This window comes from Eschrichtius robustus, chromosome 17 (genome assembly GCF_028021215.1).
Source record: "Eschrichtius robustus isolate mEscRob2 chromosome 17, mEscRob2.pri, whole genome shotgun sequence".
Classification (NCBI taxonomy): domain Eukaryota; kingdom Metazoa; phylum Chordata; class Mammalia; order Artiodactyla; family Eschrichtiidae; genus Eschrichtius; species Eschrichtius robustus.
In genome coordinates, this window is record NC_090840.1 from 9,033,000 (window position 1) to 9,054,189 (window position 21,190).

At 38.4% G+C, this 21,190-nt stretch overlaps 1 protein-coding gene across 1 annotated transcript in view; it reads left to right on the forward strand.

The window, feature by feature from the left end:
• Positions 1-658: 658 nt before the first annotated feature.
• The window catches only part of NKAIN3 (sodium/potassium transporting ATPase interacting 3), a 681,284-nt gene continuing 660,752 nt past the window's right edge, over positions 659-21,190 (forward strand). The window contains exons 1-2 of the mRNA XM_068525591.1: positions 659-807; positions 17,246-17,370. The gene's annotated coding sequence lies outside the window, so the exon portion shown is untranslated. The remainder of the gene's footprint in view (positions 808-17,245; positions 17,371-21,190) is intronic.

Sequence of the window (21,190 nt, forward strand, 5' to 3'; positions counted from 1 at the left end):
TAGGCTGACGTAACAGTTGTGAAAGGATTACCGACCCTCCCGAGTCGCTCCTTCTGCCCAGTAGCATTTGAGCCAACAGAACAAGACTGAATTTTGTTCAGAAGCAAAGTTTTATTCTTTGATCAGAGAATGGAGAGGTGCCAGCTCGGCTCTAGAGCATCCCCCTGCCCCTCCCCCAGGCTGGGGAGGCGCTGCTTTATAAGAATCTCATGGTGGGGGGAGTGCTCATGGGGTGCAGCCTCTCTGGACACGGCCTGCCGCCGCCATCTTTTTTTTAAAATAAATAAATAAATTGATTGATTCATTGATTGGCTGTGTTGGGTCTTTGTTGCTGCGCGCGGGCTTTCTCTAGTTGCGGCGAGCGGGGGCTACTCTTCGTTGCGGTGCGTGGGCTTCTCATTGCGGGGGCTTCTCTTATTACCGAGCACGGGCTTTCGGTGCGCAGGCTCAGTAGCTGAGGCTCGCGGGCTTTCCGTGCGCAGGCTCAGTAGCCGTGGCTCGCGGGCTTTCCGTGCGCAGGCTCAGTAGCCGTGGCTCGCGGGCTTTCCGTGCGCAGGCTCAGTAGCCGTGGCTCGTGGGCTTTCCGTGCGCAGGCTCAGTAGCTCTGGCGCGCGGGCTTAGTTGCTCTGGCCGCCGCCATCTTGAGTCGTGGTGTCTCTCCAGCGCTTCTGCAGACGCCCGTGGAGCTGTGTCCGGGCTGCCGTTTTGCACCAGGAACTCTGGTCTGAAGGGCCGGGTGTGAGGCCTCTGCACGCGGCACCCTCTGAGCAAGGGAAAGGAGACAAAGCACAAAGGAGAAAGAAAAAGGTTAGGCTTGATTTTATTGCCCACTTTCTGTTTTTATTTCCTGGGAATTGTTCATGGGTTAGGCTGGTGACGTGTCCCTCCTCTGCCTTTTGTCCTGCTCTTCATTCCTGAGGGACAGTGAGGGCGCAGGTTCGTCTTCTGTGACTGCTTCTTGCTGATTTCAGGCATGGTTGTAACCCTGAGTGGAGGTGCAGAACTTCTCCCGGCCGCCTTTAGGGGTGTCTGGTTGTCACCAGGACTCGGCCCTGACTCTTCGTCTCCCTGAGCAACCACCAGTTATTTGTCTAACTTTTGGAGACAAAGGACCCGGGACAATTTAGAATGCATGGCCCAAATATCAACAAGACAGTAGTGGTCACGTGTCAAACTTTTCCTAAAAATGCAGGTCTCTAGGTCTTCGGCCTGTAGGCGAGTGTGCCCTGATGTGGTCTGAGTGTGCCCTGGTCACACTCTGGTTGTTTTTCAGAAGAGAAGCTTCAGGTCAGAGGGAGCAGTCATGGGGGCTGTTGCCCCAGGTTCTCTCCCCGGAGGTTGGGGCTCGGGGGGCCTCTTCCCTCAAGTGTGAAGCACCCATGGAGTGACCCCCTGCGACTTCAGAACAGAACGGGTGGTTAGGATCACTGAGTTGGGTCCGCCCCACTTAGGAGGGAGCTGGGCTTGCGGGCTGTGGGCTTTCCAGGTTGTTAGGTGCACCCAGTCTCCTGGCTGGAGGGGCTCAGGGCCAGGTCGATGGGTGCGGGCAGACCTGGTTACCATACGCAGTGAGGGCTTTCGTGATTTCTCCTACCTGGAGGGCGACTTGAGTTGTTCCATTTCAAAGGGGTTAAGATGTCCCTTCGCTCAGGCTTGGGGAGTGCGCCTACCATACAGGAGTTCAAATGCACTTCACTTTAACTTATCCCTTGGGGCTAACCGCATGCAGAGCAGGGCACTCAGAGCTAACTTAATCCAGTTGTCTTGAGTTTTCTGACATAGCTCAGCTAAGGCCCATTTCAAGGTCTGATTGGACCTCTCTACTTTCCCCAGTGATCGGGGTCTCCAGGCTGAGTGCAAGTTCCATTTTATGCCCAGGGCACTCACTCATTATCTCCCTTACCACTTGAGACGCAAATGCTGGACTATTACCGCTTTGTAGGGATCCTGGGAGCCCAAACCCGGGGGTGGTTTCTTTTAGTAATGCCTTAGCCACTTCAGCTGCCATTTCAGTTCTAGCAGGAAATGCTTTTATCCACCCAGAACATGTGTCCACTAGCACCAAGAGACACCTGAAATTACCTGATGTCACTGTCATACTCTGCATGACAGTGAAATCAATCTGCCAGTCTTCCCCAGGATGTGTCCCTCTGGTTTGAATGGACCTTATCTGGGGACCTCTGGAGGGTCTGGGGTTGAGGTGGTTCATTGTGCAGATGGAACATCTCTCAACTATCCAACTGATTATACTTTTCATGCCAGGAGTTGCCATGACCTCAAGTGACCAATTATATAGGGTTTCCTTCCCGTAGTGAGTTCCTTGATGAGCCTCCCTGATGGCTGGGCAAGCTGCAGTTTGGCGAAAGAAGTATCGCCCATGTTCATTAACTAGTCACCCATGGCTTCCTAAATCTCTGTTGAAGCCCAGTTTTCAGGCTCTGTCTAATTCTTCCTTTGTATAGATTGGGGAATGATTGCAGGGTTCTGGCCTTCAAGGTTTGAGGGGTAGTTACTAAGTTACTGGTTCTAGGGCCGGCCCTTTTGGCGGTTGCGTCCACCTTGTTGTTTCTCTCTATTACCTCTGCACCCCCCTTTTGGCGACCTTTACAATGAATTGCTGCCACCTTTTTTGGAAGCTGCACTGCTTCTAAGGGCTTCGATATGCTTAGCTGTGTTTCGCGTGTTTGTTCGCCGCAGTAAGCATCCCTCTTTCCTTCCAAATAGCCGCGTGTACCTCTAGGACAGCATATGCACACCAGAGTCTGTGTAACCATTTAAGATCTTCCCTGTCCTGAGCTCTAAGGCTCGGGTGAGGGCTATCGGCTGAGACTTTTGGGCAGAAGTCCCTGGGGGGAGGCTTCTTGCTTCTGTGACTTGGGTCTGGGAGGTTACTGCTTATCCCACCAGCGCTTTTCCCTGTCTCATAAAACTGCTCCTGTCCGTGAACCTTCCTCTTTGGTGTTTGGGAGAGGCGCACTTCCTAGGTTTGGGCAACTGGAATAGATCGTGTCTATGGTTTCTATACAATCATGCTCCGGGGGCCCCGTTTCTGTGTGTAGTAGGGTGGCAGGATTTAGCATGTTTTTTAGCATTAGGTTTTTATAGTAGCCATTGTGTTGTCTAAAAGCATAGCCTGAAATTGTATTCCCCTTCGGGGGATAGCCGTTCTCTTCCCTTAGAACGTACTAAAGCCCAAACCCTGTGTGGGGTCCATGTAGGGACTGGCTGACCAGTTGTTAACTTTTCAGGCTCTTCCAGCAGGGGAGTAGCTGCTACTGCCCGCAGGCAAGGAGGCTACGCCCTAGCTGTTTGATCTAATTATTTAGAGAAATAAGCAACCGCCCCAGTAAGGGGCCCTAGTTTTTGAGCTAATACCCCAAGGGCGATTCCCCTTCTTTCGCGAATGTGAAGATCAAAGAGTTTAGCTAAATCTGGGAGGGCAAGGGCAGGGGCCTGAAGTAATTCGTTCATTCTTGGAAGGCTCCTTTGCATTCTGAATTCCATTCAAAGGTATTATCATCCTTTCCTTTCAGCTTTTCATATGGAGGTCTAACTATTTAGTTATGCATCCAGATGTGGCAGAACCCGGCCCTCCCCAGGAAACACCTGAGCTGTCTTCTGGTTTGAGGAGGGGCAAGGCTGCAGATGGCTTCTTTCCTTTCCCGGGGTAGCCTTTTCTGACCTTCTGTGAGAATGAAGCCTAGGAAGGTCGCACTCCCCGAAAGGCCTTTGGGGTGAGGGTTACTTTCTACGGCTCTTGTCAGTGGGGAGGGGGACAGAGTTCTTGGGGGTCCGGTACAGACATGCTGCTCACAGCACATGCTGCTCACAGGGTCCGGATCAAAGTGTTGGGTGCAGCATCTTTGCACACGGTCCTCCTAGTTGAAGTGTGGGGTGCAGCCATTTCATACTAGGGACTCTGGTCCTAAGTGCCAGGTGCAGGGCCACTGCCTGTGGCACCCTGTGAGCAAGTGAAACTAGACTAAGCACAAAGGAGAAAAAAAGAAAGCTTAGACTTTATTTTATTAGATTCTGTTTTTATTTCCCAGGAATTGTTAATGGGCTTTACCAGTGACATAAGGGTGACTCCGGGCGACCCTCTGCTGTCTGATCAGGAATTCAAAATATGAATCACCACAATAAAACATCAGTTATTTATAAATAAGTGTCCCACTTAGACATGCAGAGATGCCATCCTTTGTGATATATATACTTTTCAGGATTTATTCAAACTGTGAAACCGATTTGCTCTGTATGTTGTTGCATTAACATGCTTAGTCAATCCCTTTTCTGCTTTTACAACAAGAATGTTTAAAACAATGTTTCACTTAATCATTTGGAGTTGTGTTCATGCTGATGTTACTTATCTAAAAATGTACATGAAGATACACTGGAAGCCAAATCCCACTTCAGCGTGAAAAACAAAAACATGAGGCTATTGTTTTGAAGTTTTGTTATGTTTACATATTTCCAGAGTCATTATTTACTATTTAAATCAGCATTTCCTTTAAAATATTATCTTGATTGTTACATTAATAATAATGTGTGTCATAGTAATTTGTAAGTGTACTTTTCCATACCAATAGTATGATAAACAGCATAATAAACTTGCCGTAGAGAGACTACATACTTCCCGATCAAAATAGATAATAAAAACATTCCTGGTGACTGTACACAAGACAAAAATAAAATAAAAAGAGAGAAGAAAAATGTGGGGATGGAAGGCATATATACAAAATAGGTCAATAACAAAAATGTCAGTAAGTTTAAATCTTCTGGGAAGAAAGACAGGGAACACTCAGAAAACCGTGCTCTTTAAAGGTCCACTAAGATATTTCAAATTTCAGAGTCCAGTAGTTTCTACCACTTCCAGTACCTGCCAGTAAAATTAATTTTTAAATTGTCTTGCTGGCCTGAAAATATAACTTTATCCTTAATGCTGACTTCATTACTGTTTTCTAAGTATTCTCATTTCGTAACAAATAACATGCAAATTTTCTGCGAGGCCACCCATAATATTACAATAAATTACACTAATAAATTGTCAGGACTAGAGACAGTGACAGCACTTTCAGAGTCCTGATAGAAAGCTAGTTCTAAAAACAGATATTCAGACTTAAGTAAGTCAAGGTTATTTTCTCAATCCATTTTATGAAAGTAGAAAATATACTTTCTGTGGATCATATGGTGAAAATATTAACTAAAAAAATGCCATGAAACTTTACTGAATAGGATGAGAATGAATAAATTAATGACAGATTTCCATAATGAAGGAAAGCCTTCCAATCAAACCTGTAAATCTGTTGTGACACATTAATTGGTTTTTATTCATGGCTCTTTTTATATTAGAGAATATCTTAATCACTAGAGAGCATTGGTTATCTTTAACTTAACTGGCTAGTGCGAGATGGAGATCTAACCAGCCACTTCTAGATTCAGATAAAGAAACTATGCCCTAGAGAACTTCATTATAGAACAGCTTGAGTGAATAAGAATGATAATTTCCTTGGAAAAAAGTCACCATGCACCAAATACAATAGTTTTCCCATTCATTTTACTTTATCAGAAAAGCCCACGAATAGTTGTTTTCCTTAATTTTCATTACATAGGCAACTAGTTATAGTTTTCTATCAGTTAAGATAATAAATGACTTAAGTGATCTAAAATTATAAAGAATGTTATATTTGTTTTATTATATTCATTTCTTGTTATTTTATACTCCATCCCTTATTAGAACTGTGCATTTTGAGCAGTGTCAATTAATAGTTAAGTCTTCTCAGAGGCTCATCATAGCCACAAAATTTAATTTACATTCTCTCTGCTTTTTGTTATTGATTTTTTAAAAAAAGTGTAGTATTTCCCAAATTGGTTAAGTTTGATATCCTATCACTCATTTTGTCTTTGAGGTGGAGGTTTTCCTAGTATAACTTACTTTTAAAGGACCATAAAACTGTAAAGATGACCTAGGCTCTTGACTCTGGTGATTTGGAGAAGTTGGATAATGTAAATAGTTAAAAATAAGTTGAGGAAAATTCCCAGTTAAGCTTTCACAGTACAACAGAAAAAGCTGAACAAACTGAATATTAAGACTTTCATTGGTCCCATCAGAGAACTGAGATTTCAGGGAAAACTGCTGCCCTGAAATCTGGGGGGACAGGCACATCCAGAGAGAGAGAGAGCTGAGATCTGCCTGGAGCAGCTGCTGGCACCATAAACTGGCAGCAGCAGTTAAATGGTGATTTTGATGAACTCTTGGAGGCTGAGCGTGGACCAGCATGACAGTGAGAAAGTCCACAATGCCGCAGTTTCGGTGGGCTCCCACACTTCCATGGGCTTTTCCCCCAGGAACCCCACCAGGTTTTCCTGTGAAGATCTGAGAATGGTCCCCTTAGGGCTTCATCAGGGAGCAGGGAGTGGGGAAGAGGAACTGCTGTGAACTATGCCCTCGGTCTTCTCTGTAACAAAGCCTGCTCTGGGGAAAAGGACTTTACCAGAGCCTTATCCCTGCTTAGGGAAGAGGATTCCTCCTCTCCAGACTTCAGATCTCAACAAAGGGGGGAAACATAGTCAGCAGGGGTCAGGACTTCACGAAAAGAAACTGGGAATCAGGGAAGGGAGTGGGCAATAGGGGGAGATGGTGTGGGAGCTATACAACTGGACAAATACTTTGTGAGGTCCCAGTCCTGTGACACAGGCTCACTGAAAGACTGAGGCTCAGTTGGACAACTATACAAGCCCACCCCGCTCCCCACTTTACCATCACACCGTTAGCTCTCCAGGAGAGTAACAGTGGATTACAGCCGAAAGAGCTGCAAGACACAGGCTCTCAGAGATGGATTATAAAGCGGACCTGAAGTTGAGAGAGGAGAGACAAGCATACTGAAGGAATTTGAAGTCTTTGGTAACTGTAAGCTACAACAAGTGTTGAACACAGCTCAACTGCTAGCCAGATTAATGTAAATCTTCAAATGAGAGGTTTACTTACCTCAGTTTCTATTAGCTGATAGCACCATGTCTGGCTTCCAAAAAAAAAACACAAGGCATGCAACAGGCAAGAAAAAGTACTCCCTAAAGAGACACAGCAATCCTCAGAATCAGACTCAGATATGACATAGATGCAGGCATTGTCAAACAGATAATTTAAAATAATGTAGTTAATGTGTTAAGGGCTATAATAGTAAAAGTAGCATACAAGAACAGATGTGTAATGTTGACAGAAAGGTGCAAACTTAAAGAAGGAATCAAAAGGAAATGCTAGAAAAAGAAACACTGTGACAGAAATGAAGAATGCCTTCAGTGAATTCATCAGGAAGCTTGAAATAGCTGAGAAAAGAATCAATCTAGGTCGATAGAAACTTCCTACGGTGAAATGCAAAGAGAAAAGAAAATGGAAAACTAAAACAAAACCAAAATCAGAACAGAATATCCAAAAACTGTGGGACACTATGGAAAGGTATAGCATAAATGTAACTGGAATATCAAAAGTGAAGAAGAGAACAGAGCATAAGATATATTTGAAATAAAAACGGCTAAGAACTTCCCAAATTAAAGACAGACAGAAAATCACAAACCCAGGAAACTCAGAGAATACCAATAGGATAAAAATACATACACACACACAGACACACAAACACACAAATACCTACTCATATTACATTCAAACTGCAGGAAATTAAAGACAAAATCTTGAAAGAAGCCAGAGAAGGAAAAAAAAAAAAAAGAGAAAACAGTGTTTCCTATAGAAATATAGAAAGCAAGTATTTCTCATCAGGACACATGGAAGAAAAGGAGAGAGACACGAAATATTTAAAGTGTCAAAGGAGAAAGCACTAAACTTGAATTCTATAGCCAGCAAAATTATCTTTGGAAAATGAAGGATAAATACTTTCTCAGATAAACAAAAACTGAGGGAAATCACTGGTGACAGATATGGCCCACCAGAAATGTTAAAATTCTTCAGGCAGGAGGGACATATATAGGTCAGAAACCTGGATTTACATAAAGAAAGGAAAGATTTACATAAAGAGAAAAAATACATGAAGGTAAGAATATCTCACTGTTTAAAGCAATAATAACAACAAAGTAATTAGTATATGGAGAAGTAAAATGAATATCAGCAATATCACAAGGGACAGGAAGGAGAAATTGGGAATATTTTGTTATTAAGTGAAATGTGAAGGTGTATAGTTGTAGTTCAAGGTGGAATTATACTAATTAAAAATGTATATTTTAAACTAGGGAAACCAATAAAATATGTTAAAAATAAATATAGTTGATATGCTAAGAGAAGATAAAATGGAATCATTAAAAAATGCTCAGTTAAAACAATGAAAGGCAGTAAATAAGGAGAAAAAAGAAAAAAACAATTTTTGGGATTAATATATACACACTACTATATTTAAAATAAATAATCAGCAAGGACCTACTGTATATCACAGGGAACTCTACTCAATATTCTGTAATAACCTAAATGGGAAAAAAATTTGAAAAAAAATAGGTATATGTATATGTATAACTGAAATCACTTTGCTGAAATTAATACAACATTGTAAATCAACTATACTCCAATATAAAGTAAAAACTTTAAAAAAAGAGAATGGGAGACATAAGAAAAAAGTCAAATGCAATAAATAGAAAGCAGTTACAAACATGGTAGCTATTAATCTTGCTGTATCAATAACTATTTTAAATCTGAATGGTTTAAATAACAAAAGACAAAGATTTTCAGAGTGTGTAATAAGACCCAACAATGTTTTCTAAAAGAAACTCATTTTAAATATAAAGACAGATAGGTTTCATGTGAAAGGATTGAGAAATATATACCATGGTAATACTAATCAAAAGAAAGCTGGAGTAACTGTGTTAATTTCAGACAAAGCAGACTTCAGAACAAGGAGATCATCAGGATTAAAGATGGCCACTCTATAAGGACAAAGGGGTAAATTCTCCAGGAACACATTACAATGCTAAATGTGTATGCAAACAACAGAAGAACCCCAAAATTCATAAGGCAAAAACTGATAGAACTGAAGGGAGAAATGGACAATTATATTTTATTGTTGGATATTTTAACACCTGTCAGTAATTGATATATCAAGAAGGCTGAAAATGTGTAAAGATATACATGACCTGAACAGTATTCTCAAATCAACTTGATCTAATGAACATTTCTAGAATACTCTGTCCAATAGTAGGAGAATATACATTTTCCCCAGGCTTGCATAGAACATTCACCAAAATAGTCCATATTCTGGACCACGAAACAAACTTAACAAATTTAAATGAACAAAAAATCATACTTAGTGTATTTTTAAACCACAATGGAATTACTCTAGAAATCAATAATTGAAGGGCAGCTATTAACCAACCCCCCACCAATATTTGGAAATTAACGTTAAAAGATAAACTGAGGCACATTAAAATTTCCAAGAGTTTATTGAAGCATACATTGATTCCAGTTGGGCAGCGTCAGGCCCAAAGTTGTTAGGAGCCCTCCACCCACAGAACTAGAGGAGAGATTTTTTATAGAGAAGACAAGGAAGCAAAGCAAGGAAATTTTTGATTGGCTGTAACGTAAGACATTTCTTTATTTGGGAAAGCCTGGTTGGCTGTTTATGATTGTTCTTAAGTTTCATTTTCTCAGATTCTAGTGCACTGACTGTGGCTTATGTAGCTACCAAGGCATTAGAGCCACCTTGGTCTAATGGCCTCCTCGTTTAATGAATACAACACACTTCTAAATAACACGTAGGTTGAGACAAAGTCTCAAGAAAAAATTTAAACATTTTAAACTCACTAAAATTTTTTTAAAAACATCAAAATTTGTGGGGTACAGGAAAAGCAGTGCTTAGAAGGAAATTTATAGCATTAAATGCATATATTGGAAAAGAAGAAAGATCTAAAACCAATCATCTCATCTTTCCCCTTAGGAAACCAGAGAAAGAAGAGCAAACACTCAGTAATTCCATAACCAAACCGAGTACTGTATGGTTAAATAGTTTCATTGAGAATTTATTTACATTTACCTATAGCACTTGTATTTTGTACATTTTTTTGCACAAGTGATTATAAAAACTGTCTTTATAGAAAATGAAATTAAGTACAATACATAACTTATTAGATTGTGGTTTATAGTACATGGCCTTTATATTGGCCCAGAGTAGGGTAATATATCAATCATATTTGGAAGAGTTAGAATACAGAGTTTTTGTGTTTTCTTTTTTTCTCCCCAAATTAACTTAATGATTTGGAGAAATATTCAATAATATATAGGATGAAATTTATTCTGGATATATCAAAAATAAATTCAGTATACGTATTTGTAATTTACTAAATTAATTATAATTTGAATTACATTGTTCTTGTCAGTCTTCGAACAGGAATGATTTAAAATAGGTTTTTAGGGTTTTCACACTTATAATTTACATTCTCATCATCACTGTGTTCATTTCTTCTTGCATGGCCAAAATCTGTCCTCTGATTCTGGTCAGACTCCATTTTAAATTCCCTGGGCAAACCTTGAACTCAGATGTGGTGTGAGATCAACTGTGCCATTATATGCTTGGTGTTCTGTGTTTTGTTCTCACTGTGAATTATTCAATGTGTGCAAGCCCTTGTTATCCTCCTTGCAGACAGTCTTTTCTCAATATAATTTAATACTTCAGTTCTAGAGCAGTAATCTTGAGATGTCAAAGTGAATAACAGTTTTTTTCTTTCATCTTCTTGTAACAATTTAGCAGTGTTTTTATGAAAAGACATGGTAAATCTAAGACACTTCCAGTCACAGTGTGTTAAGAACTATTCTGACTATTCTAAACAAACCCATACAGCAACTGTTATATGTAGAAAATTACCAGTAATAGGAGCCCACTGGAAGTCAAGGAAATCAAAGGTATGCCCCTTAAAGAGGCTGAAAGTTTCAATTAAAAAAAAACAAAACACGACAATCTAGTAGTGTTTAATTTATGTACACTCACACTATTTTGATATTTCTTTCGTGGTTGAAGTGGCAGATTACAGTTTCTAAAAATGATCACAGAGTATTTCTTGTCCCATATCTTTTTCCAGAACTTTTCCACCCCCCATCAAGAGGTGGCTTCAAATTCCCCTCCCCTTGAAATTAGAGCTATGGCTGCCTCGACAAGGAGAAAATGACAGAATTCAAGAACTAGAGGCTAGGTCACAGTTGGTTACATAACTTCCAGCTGGCTCTTCCTAGTCTTTGTTTTCCCGTGGACGCACCACAATGTTGTGAAGAAACCAGGGCACACAGGGGGACTTACACGAGTTCTGATTGACAGCACCAGCTAAGGTCTCAGCCAACAGCCTGCATTAGCTGCTAGATGTATATGTAAGTGAGCCTTCAGAAGCCCTGTGTTCCAGCCTTTGCGTCTTCCAGCTGAGACCCCAGACATCACAGAGCAGAGAGGAGAGCCATCTCTACAGGGCCCTGACTGAATGTTTTACAACCAAATTTGTGAGCATAATAAATGGTTGCTTAAGCCCCTAAATTTCACAGTCATAATAACTGGAACAGCTAGTGAGGTCTGAATGTTCAGTTTCATATTATGGCACCATATTAATAGATGTTTGTTACCAATTTCATAAACAATTTCATGCACCTTGTCTCAGAATGTGCCGAGGATCTTGTGAGGATTATGATTTCAAGTGTTAAATAGATGTTAGAGCTATGTGGAGAAACATATGTTTAAGTTGTCCACACTAGCAAAATCTGGGAAGGCTTATGATTTAAATTTCCTACCATGCTTGACAAAATGACTGGCTTATTATGCTTTCTGAACAATCATTTCAGGCTTACAAGAACAGAGCTAAGGCTATGTAGAGGAAATTATTTCACATTATCATCTCCCTGTGTGCAAATACACATTTTTTTTTTCTCAAAAGAATGGCAATTTTGATGAGAGCTAACCACTTGTTAAAAACAAAGCTTCCTTATTACTTACTATGTCCTCAAACTATGGTTCAAACTGGAGGAAAATAATCCCTTTGAAATACATTTTGTGGAGACCTTAACCTTTACAAGGTTCTTCCTCTTTTTAAAAAAAAAAAATTTGTGGAGTGTAGTTGATTTACAATACTGTGTTAGTTTCAGGTTTACAGCAAAATGAATCAGTTATACATATACATATATCCACTCTTTTTTTAAGATTCTTCTCCCATATAGGGCATTCCAGAGTGTTGAGTAGAGTTCCCTGTACTATTCAGTAGGTCCTAATTTCTCTTAAACAGTAAAAAACTATTTTGGAATAGTCAAATGCAAATTACAGAGCCATGAGAGTTTTGGCTGTATTGTCAGTATTAGTCCATTTTTGCTATATATATAACACTGTTAAGCAATTTTAAGATGTACTAAAATATGCATTTGTATAATTTATATAATTTACGATGATGCAACTGAATTTCATGAAGTTCAATGACTACCAGGATCATTATTATGTATAAGTTTTATATTCTTTATCTATATAATTTTTATATTTTTTTATAGTGCCACCTGCTATATTAGGATACTATCTGATATATTTCAGGCATTTCCCCCCCCCTTCCTAGATTTCCACTGATGAAATAATAATTCCAACAAAATAAGGCAATGATTAGTTATACTGATAACAGTAGAAGCAACAGATTAGAAATAAAAACGGCACCTGAAGGATATCACCAGATATTCATGGCAGCTGTTTGGATTGGTTAGCTTTAATCTCTGCTGACAAAAAGAAATGTCCATCCAGTAAGCCGAATCTCCCTTGGTGAAGATACACCTTCAGTAAGCTGTGGAGGAGAAAAGAAAAGAGCAAGTGCCTGAAGACAACCACACCAGAACCACATTCATTTCATGGGTATCTCCTAATTATTAAGTGACTTGTCACAATCTCCTGCATCCACATATTGAAAGATACATAGAAATGGCCAAAAAGCAAAATCAGAGTAATGTAAATAAATCGGCAGCCTTCATTTCCCTGTCTATCTCTGACTCTAATTAGTTGCCATGAACAGCCCACTAAGAATGCAGCCATTTGCTTCTTGATACATGTGTAGCCTGAAGGTACTAACACAAGTGCTGTGCTTAGAAAAATAGATCCCAGAAGGGCAGTTACAGGTAATACAGTATGAAAGCAACATTATTTTAAAGTCTGAAAGCAACAGTATTTTAAAGCTGTCATGTAGGACAAAACAGTCAAGGTAAAATTTTCAAAATTTTCAAATTGTAAGAACAGTTTCCTGTTCTGTCAGAAAATGTGTGGGTAACATTCCATTTTAGAATATTAGACCAAAAGTACATAGTGAAAAAGACTCTAAATAATGAAACCTATTAGGAGATCTGTATTCTTTACCGAGGAAATCTCTCTCTCTCTCTCTCATCTGTCGTCCAAAAATCTATTCCATAAATACCTCAAAGATACATTTGATGTGAATTGAAATAAAAACAAAAATAAAAGGTCACCTAAAATAATTCATGCATAATAAAAGACAAAACAGTAAGATAAATGAAGAGAGCAGTCTTGTCTTGGTGTGGGTTTCTTTGGGTTCCTCTTGATACTTTTTGGACTTCCTGGATCTGATGTCTTGTTTCTTTCCCCAGGTTAAGGAAGTTTTCAGCCATTATTTTTTTGAAAAAGCTTTCTGTTCCTATCTCTTTCTCTTCTCTTTTTGGGACACCTATAATATGTATATTGGTCCATTCGATGGGGTCCCATAAGTCCCTTAAACTATCTTCACTGTCTTTCTTTCTCTCTCTTTCTCTCTCTCTCTCTCTCCCCCTCCCTCCCTCCTTCTCTCTCTCTCTCCCTCTCCCTCTCTCTTTCTTCCTTTCTTTCCTTTCTTACATTTTTTCATTCTTTTTTCCTCATCTGATTAGATGATTTCCACTGCCCTGTATTCGAGTTCACTGATCCTTTCTTCTGCTGTTCTAGTCTACTGTTGAACATCTCTATTGAATTTTTAATTTTATTTTTCAGCTCTATAATTTCTACTTGGGACTTTTTTTTTAAATTGGGATATAGTTGTTTTACAATGTTGTGTTAGTTTCTGCTGTACAGTGAAGTGAAGTAGAGTTCCCTGTACTATATAGCCGGTTTTTATTTGCTATCTATTTTATACATATTAGTTAGTGTATATATGTCAATCCCAATCTCCCAATTCATCCCACCACCCCCCCCTTTCCCCCCTTGGTGTCCATACATTTGTTCTCTACGTCTGTGTCTCTGTTTCTGCCTTGCAAACAGGTTCATCTGTACCATTTTTCTAGATTCCACATATGTACGTTAATATATGCTATTTGTTTTTCTGACTGACTTCACTCTGTATGACAGTGTCTAGGTCCATCCATGTCTCTACAAATGACCCAATTTTGTTCCTTTTTATGGCTGAGTAATATTCCATTGTATATATGTACCACATCTTCTTTAACCATTCATCTGTCAGTGGGCATCTAGATTGCTTCCATGACCTGGCTATTGTAAATAGTGCTGCAGTGAACATTGGGGTGCATGTGTCTTTTTGAGTTATGGTTTTCTCTGGGTATATGACCAGTAGTGGGATTGCTGAGTCATATGATAATTCTATTTTAGCTTTTTAAGGAACCTCCATACTGTTCTCCACAGTGGCTGTATCAATTTACATTCCCACCATCAGTGCAAGAATGTTCCCTTTTCTCCACTCCCTCTCCAGCATTTATTGTTTGTAGATTTTTTGATGATGGCCATTCTGACTGGTGTATTCTCACTTTGTTCATGCCTTGCTATCCTGACCTTAGCAAGCATCTTTATGACCATTGTTTTAAATTCTCTATCAGGTAAATCACATCTCCACTTCATTATTGTCAGTTTCCAAAGATTTATCATGTTCTTTTCTTTGGAACATATTCCCCATGTTTATTCATATTCCTTGACTCTTTGGGTTGGTTTATCTGCATTAGATCAAAGAGTTACCTCTCTCAGTACTGACAGACTGGCCTCCTGTATGAGATGAACCTTGTCAATCAGCCTGGCCCAAACTCCTGGTTGCCTCTCAAACCTTGGTGATTTTGAAAGCAGCTATCTTTGTTTTTAGTGACTTCCAATAATTGAGAGTGTGCCAGAACCCATAGGTGTTCCAGTGGTACATTGCCCATATGCCTCTTCTGGCTCCTGAAAGATTAATAATTGCCTTCCCCTTCAGCTCCCCAGTGCAGGCTAATTTAAAGTCGAATCTTCAGGTAACAGCCGGCAAAGTCAGGAGGTTAGCTATGCAGTCTAGCCCTTATCAGGGAGAAACCTAGGTGCTGGGTATTTTTGCCTACTTAATCTGTGCTGATCCAGCAAGTATAGTTGCTGGGACCACTTTTACACCCAACTAGAATTGCCTTTTTTTCCCATGTGGTCTCAGGGGACACATCAGTGCTGAGCCCTGTCAGAACCGAGAGCTCGGTGACAGTTGCTCAGCTGGCAGCCATTATACTTAGGGTGCTAGATGTGTGGACAAGCTCTTTCTAGGGAGAAGCTGGAGACTTGGTCTTATTGTTGGAGCAAGCAAGAGGGAGACAGTTGAGGAAGTGCCCACTGGCTCTTTTGGGTTCCAGGCAGGATCCCAGTCAGCTTTAAATTGCAGGCTGATTATAAGCTGGATCCTCAGCAGCTGGGAAAGCATGCAGTCGCCAGCTTTATTTAGATATAATTCACATATCATACAAATCATCTGTTTTAAAGTATACAGGTCAATTTTTTTTATAGTCACAGAAGTGTGCAACAATCACCACATCAATTCTACATTTCTATCATTTCAAAAATAAACCTGCAACCTTTAGCTGTTACTCTCCTATCCTTCTATTTTCCCATACCTAAGCAACCACTAATCTACTTTTTGTTTCTATAGATTTGCCTATTCTGAATATTTTATGTAAATAAATTATAAAATTTTCATGTCTTGTGACTGGCTTCTTTCACCAAGCGTGATGATTTCAGGATTCATCCATATAAGCAAAGAATGTTCCATGGTATTAATATACCACATTTTGTTTATTCATTAATCAATTGATGGACATTTGGATTATTCCACCTTTTTGGCTATCATGAATAATAATGCTGCTATAAATATTCATGCACAAGTTCTTGTGTGGACATATGTTTTCATTACTCTAGGTATATTGCTAGGAGTGGAATTGCTGGATCATATTTAATTCCATGTTTGCAATTTGAAAAATGGCCAGACTCTTTTTCAAAATGGCTGCACCATTTTATATTCTGACCAACAGTGTATGACAGTTATGATTTCTCCACATCCTCACCAAAATCTGTAATTATCTCTTTTTGATTATAGCCATCTTAGTGGTTGTGAGGTCATACCTCATTGTAATTTTGATTTGCATTTGCATTTGTAAGAGTTCTTTATGTATTCAAGAAATAAATTCCTCATTAGATGTACAATGATTTGCAAGTATTTTTTATTATTGGTTGGCATTTCATTTGTTGGATCATGTCCTCTGAAGCACAAAAGTTTAAAATTTTGATGAAGTCTAATTTGTCTATTTTTTCTTTGTTGTTTATGCTTTAGCATCGTGTCTAAGAATCTACTGCTAAATCTGATGTTATGCAGATTTAGTCCTTTGCTTTCTTCTGAGAGTTTTATAGTTTTATCCATTGCATTTAGACATTTAATCAATTTGAAGTTAATTTTTGTATATGTTGTGAGATAAGGGTCCAATTTCATTATTTTACATGTGGATATCCATCATTTTGTCATCATTATCATCTATAATAGTAATAGATATGATTTGCTAACATTTCATTATGGAATTTTGCATCTACATTCTTGAAAGATACTGTCTGTAGTTTTTTTTTTTTTCCTTGTAATGCCTCAATGCTTTGATATCAGGATAATGCTGCTCTCTTAAAATGAGTAGGAAAGCGTTTTTCTACTTTTTTTTGAAAGGTTTTATGTATTATTGATATTCTTTCTTCTTTCTTGGGAACGTTCACCAAGAAACCTCTCTGGTCCAGAAATTTTCTGTATGGGACTGTTTACAATTATGAATTCATTATTTAGTAGACATTTGGCTACTCATATTTCTTTATTTCCTCATCAATGAGCTTGAAAACTTGTATTTTTCTAAAATTTATTTCATTTAAGTTGTTGAATTTAATAAAATATCATTTAGTTCATAGTACTCGTTTATTATCCTTTTGATATTTAGGATCCATAGTAATGTCCTCTCTTTTATTTCTGTGGTTAATAATTTTTATCTTCTTTCTAGGTGACCTAATTTTAAGAAGACCTATGTGAGGAGGATTGACTTCATTGCCTATGCATTTTTGAAGAGTTTTTGTTTTATTTTATTTTGTTTTCTGTGCCTCGTGGAGATTTGGGGACTAGATTAAGGTAAGCAGCTAAGACAATCATTTGTTTATGCTGTTAATGAGGTCCAAAATTGAAATCTCTCTTTCCTAGTGGAACTCTAACAGGAGCACAATCCTTGTGATTGGATGGCTTTGTACACAGCACAGTCTCACAGTTCTGAAATGCACCTCCACCAGCAAAATGCTTCCTCTGAAGTTAGACATGTTAGCATCTGTTAACTGTAAAAATATGAAGATCTATAATGAGTTGGACCAATGGCTTCAGTCCTGTCCTAGGATTAGAACCTTTCCTGAGAGCAGGTTTGTGCAGAGGAATAATGGGGCAAAGAGATAGTGGCTGGGCAAAAGGCATAGATGGGGCAGGAGCAAGCCTGGGTAAAGGAAGGAAAAAGATCTCAGACAGGAGCAGAGAAACCTCATCTACAGCACAATTTTCCTAAGACTTCTTCTGCCAGAAGAATTTATTTCTACTTAGGGTAAAACATGAACATATTATCTGTGGTTGGCTAAATAATAGCTGCCTGAAGATCTTCAAGTGCTAATCCCCACACCCTGCGAATATGTTACGTATGATGTAGGGGAATTAAGGTTGTTCATAAGCTGACCTTAAGATGGAGATATTATCTTTGATTGTACAGTTCGGCCCAATATAATCACAGGGATCTTTTGAAGTGAAAAAAGAAAGTGGAGGAGGAGGTCAGAGTGGTGTGGTGTGATACGAACTCAACCCACTGTTGCTGATTTTATTTTATTTTATTTTTGAATTAGTGTTTTTCTTTTCTTTTTATAAATTAATTTTTAAAATTGGAGTATAGTTGATTTACAATGTTGTGTTAGTTTCTGCTGTACAGCAAAGTGAATCACTTATACATATACATATATCCACTCTTTTTTAGATTCTATTCCCATATAGGTCATTACAGAGTGTTGAATAGAGTTCCCTGTGCTATACACTAGGTTATTAGTTATCTATTTTATATATAGTAGTGTGTATATGTCAATCCCAATTTCCCTATTTATCCATCCCCCCCTTCCCCCTTGGTAACCATAAGGTTGGTTTCTACAACTGTGAGTCAATTTATTTTTTGTAAATAGGTTCATTTGTACCATTTTTTAAAGATTTCACATATAAGCCATAATATATGATATTTGTCTTTCTCTGTCTGACATACTTCACTCAGTATGACAATCTCTAGGTCTATCCATGTTACTGTAAATGGCATTATTTTGTTATTTTTTATGGCTGAGTAATATTCCATTGTACATAGGTACAACATCTTCTTTATCCTTTCTTCTGTTGATGGACATTTAGGTTGTTTCCATGTCCTGGCTACTGTAAATAGTGCTGCAATGTTGCTGATTTTAAAAATGGCAGAAGAGGGTCATAAGCGAAGGAGAGGAGGCATCCCCTAGAAGTTGGAAAGGGCGAGAAGACAGATTAAGAAACACACCCCTACTGACTCCTTGATTTTAGTTCAGTTAAGACCCATTTTGGACTTCTGATGTCTAGAACTGTTAGAAAATTTGTGTTTTTTTAACCACTAATTTTATGATACTTTGTTAGAGCAGCACTAGGAAATGAAAACACTACCCAAGCAGTTTAAAGTATTTCCCTACATTTAAATAACTGGTTATTATTGAAATGATTGTAAACGTGTATTCATCCTCATTGCAATAATGAACTATGTAAAAACACAGAAAATAGAACATTCTATTACAGAGATTATTTTAACCTGATAACTTGTTGAATTTCACTTTTTTCTCTAAGATATGTTATCGAATACCTGCATTGTGTGTGTGTGTGTTTAATTTAAAATAGAATTTTATCTGTTAATATAGTAGTAAATATTTTTATTTTACTTATCTTGTTTATTTTATCCTAATCATTTATTTCAATTCCAAGGCATCTGTCACATGAAAGACAGAATGTATTACACAATTAAGGGGAAGGTTTTTTTTTAATATATTTATTTATTTATTTTGGCTGCAGTGGTCTTAGTTGCGGCACGCGGACTTCTTAGTTGCGGCATGCGAACTCTTAGTTGCAGCATGTATGCGGGATCTAGTTCCCCAACCAGGGATCGAACCGAGGCCCCTGCATTGGGAGCATGGAGTCCTACCCACTGGACCGCCAGGGAAGTCCCAAGGGGAAAATTTTATTCAGGCTATTGCATTAGGAAATATATTTCTTAATGTAGAATGCCTCGAGGAAGGAGAAAACTTGGGGTCTTACAGAGGCAACTAAACAAGGTGATCATGAAGAATGCTGGCCAGTGAGTCTTATGGGAGTCACGAGATGGGTTGGAGATGGGTGTTACCTCTGAGTAAAGGAGAGCAGAGTGCTTCTTTGTGGTTAGTTGTTTCAAGGAACATAAAGAGGTAGAGAGATTTCTTAGCCATCTGTTTTGCAGGAGGACAAGCCTCAGACAATGTACAATATTTCAAACACATAAGGGGGCGTATCTCAGAGAACAGAGGCTGGTAGTATGGTCAATAAATAATTAGCAGAAAGCGATAAACAACACAATTGATCAGTATGTTAGCATAAGAGTAGTACAAATGATAATCACTAATACTGCCAGACGTCCTGTTTCTATTTTACCTTAGTACACTCAATACAAATATTAGTGCACAATTAAAGATCACTCAAGTTATTGTTCTCAGTGAGTTAAAATTTACCAGTCAATCAATACTAAGCATTTTAATTAATTAAAAATTTATTAAATCCCTATTTAGTGCCTAGGCATATAAGATACACAGATACTCGCCCTTCAAGAGCTCATATTTTAATGGATGTACTATGCAAACAATTTAATCTGTTAATACAGGTGGATCTATGATACAGGATAGAATGTAAGTTATTAGTTTAATCGGATAACGTGGCTCTACCCAGTCTCATTATACAAATAAATTGAGTAATCTCTGGAGCAAACTGTGTGTACCTTTAGCTAAATTCTAATAGAGAAAAGGCAGTATCTTAAAAATACAGAATAGAGAAGTTCAAGTGGATGTACACCACATCTTCTACCCACAAGTGCACTAAAAATAATTCATTTTAAATGTAAATATAGTTGTTTCCTTCCTCTGGCAAGTTTGATGCTATGTGAGCTGATGTGATAGAATGTAATTTTGTAGAAGTGTTAAAGAAATCTGGATTACAATTGGTTGCAATAAATTACCTATTTTCCTCTTGGGGAGTTATGAGACATCTGTTAATCATAATGCATTATACCTATTCATACAAGGCTAAATAGCAGTACTTTTGTCCATGTGTACCAATGCATTAACAAAAGAAGATTAGTTTCTGCCATTAATTGTCTTAGAAAGGAGATATGCCATCCAAATCAGTTTCTTTTAATATTTTGCATTTCCTGTAATAGCTTACATGATGTCAATAGGAACCAACGATGTGATAATGTCACTTCATAATATTTTACACACCTTGCTGCCACAAACTTTTAAAAATTTACTTATTTCTAAGTAATTACTGGTAATGTACTATGTGTTCAGAGAAAGTGAAACTTAAAATGCTGATAAATGAAAATTTTCTTAGAGAGAAAAAGAAAGTCAGAATAAGTTTACAGTCAAGAATTAACCAAAACTAAATGTGTGGCTACACAAATAAACTCTACAGGTGTAAATGAAGCAGCAGCTCAAATATAAACTCTGTGACCGAAAGCACAGGCTGTTCATTGCAGAGTGAAGATTTTCTTGTATAAACAACTCTGGTGTACTCCTGCAGTTTAGGATTTAAACTCATAGTATAGCTGAAAAGTGCCTTCTTGTCTGTGGTTTTTAGGTACAAAATTAGACAAATGTAATAGTGGGATTACAGAATCACG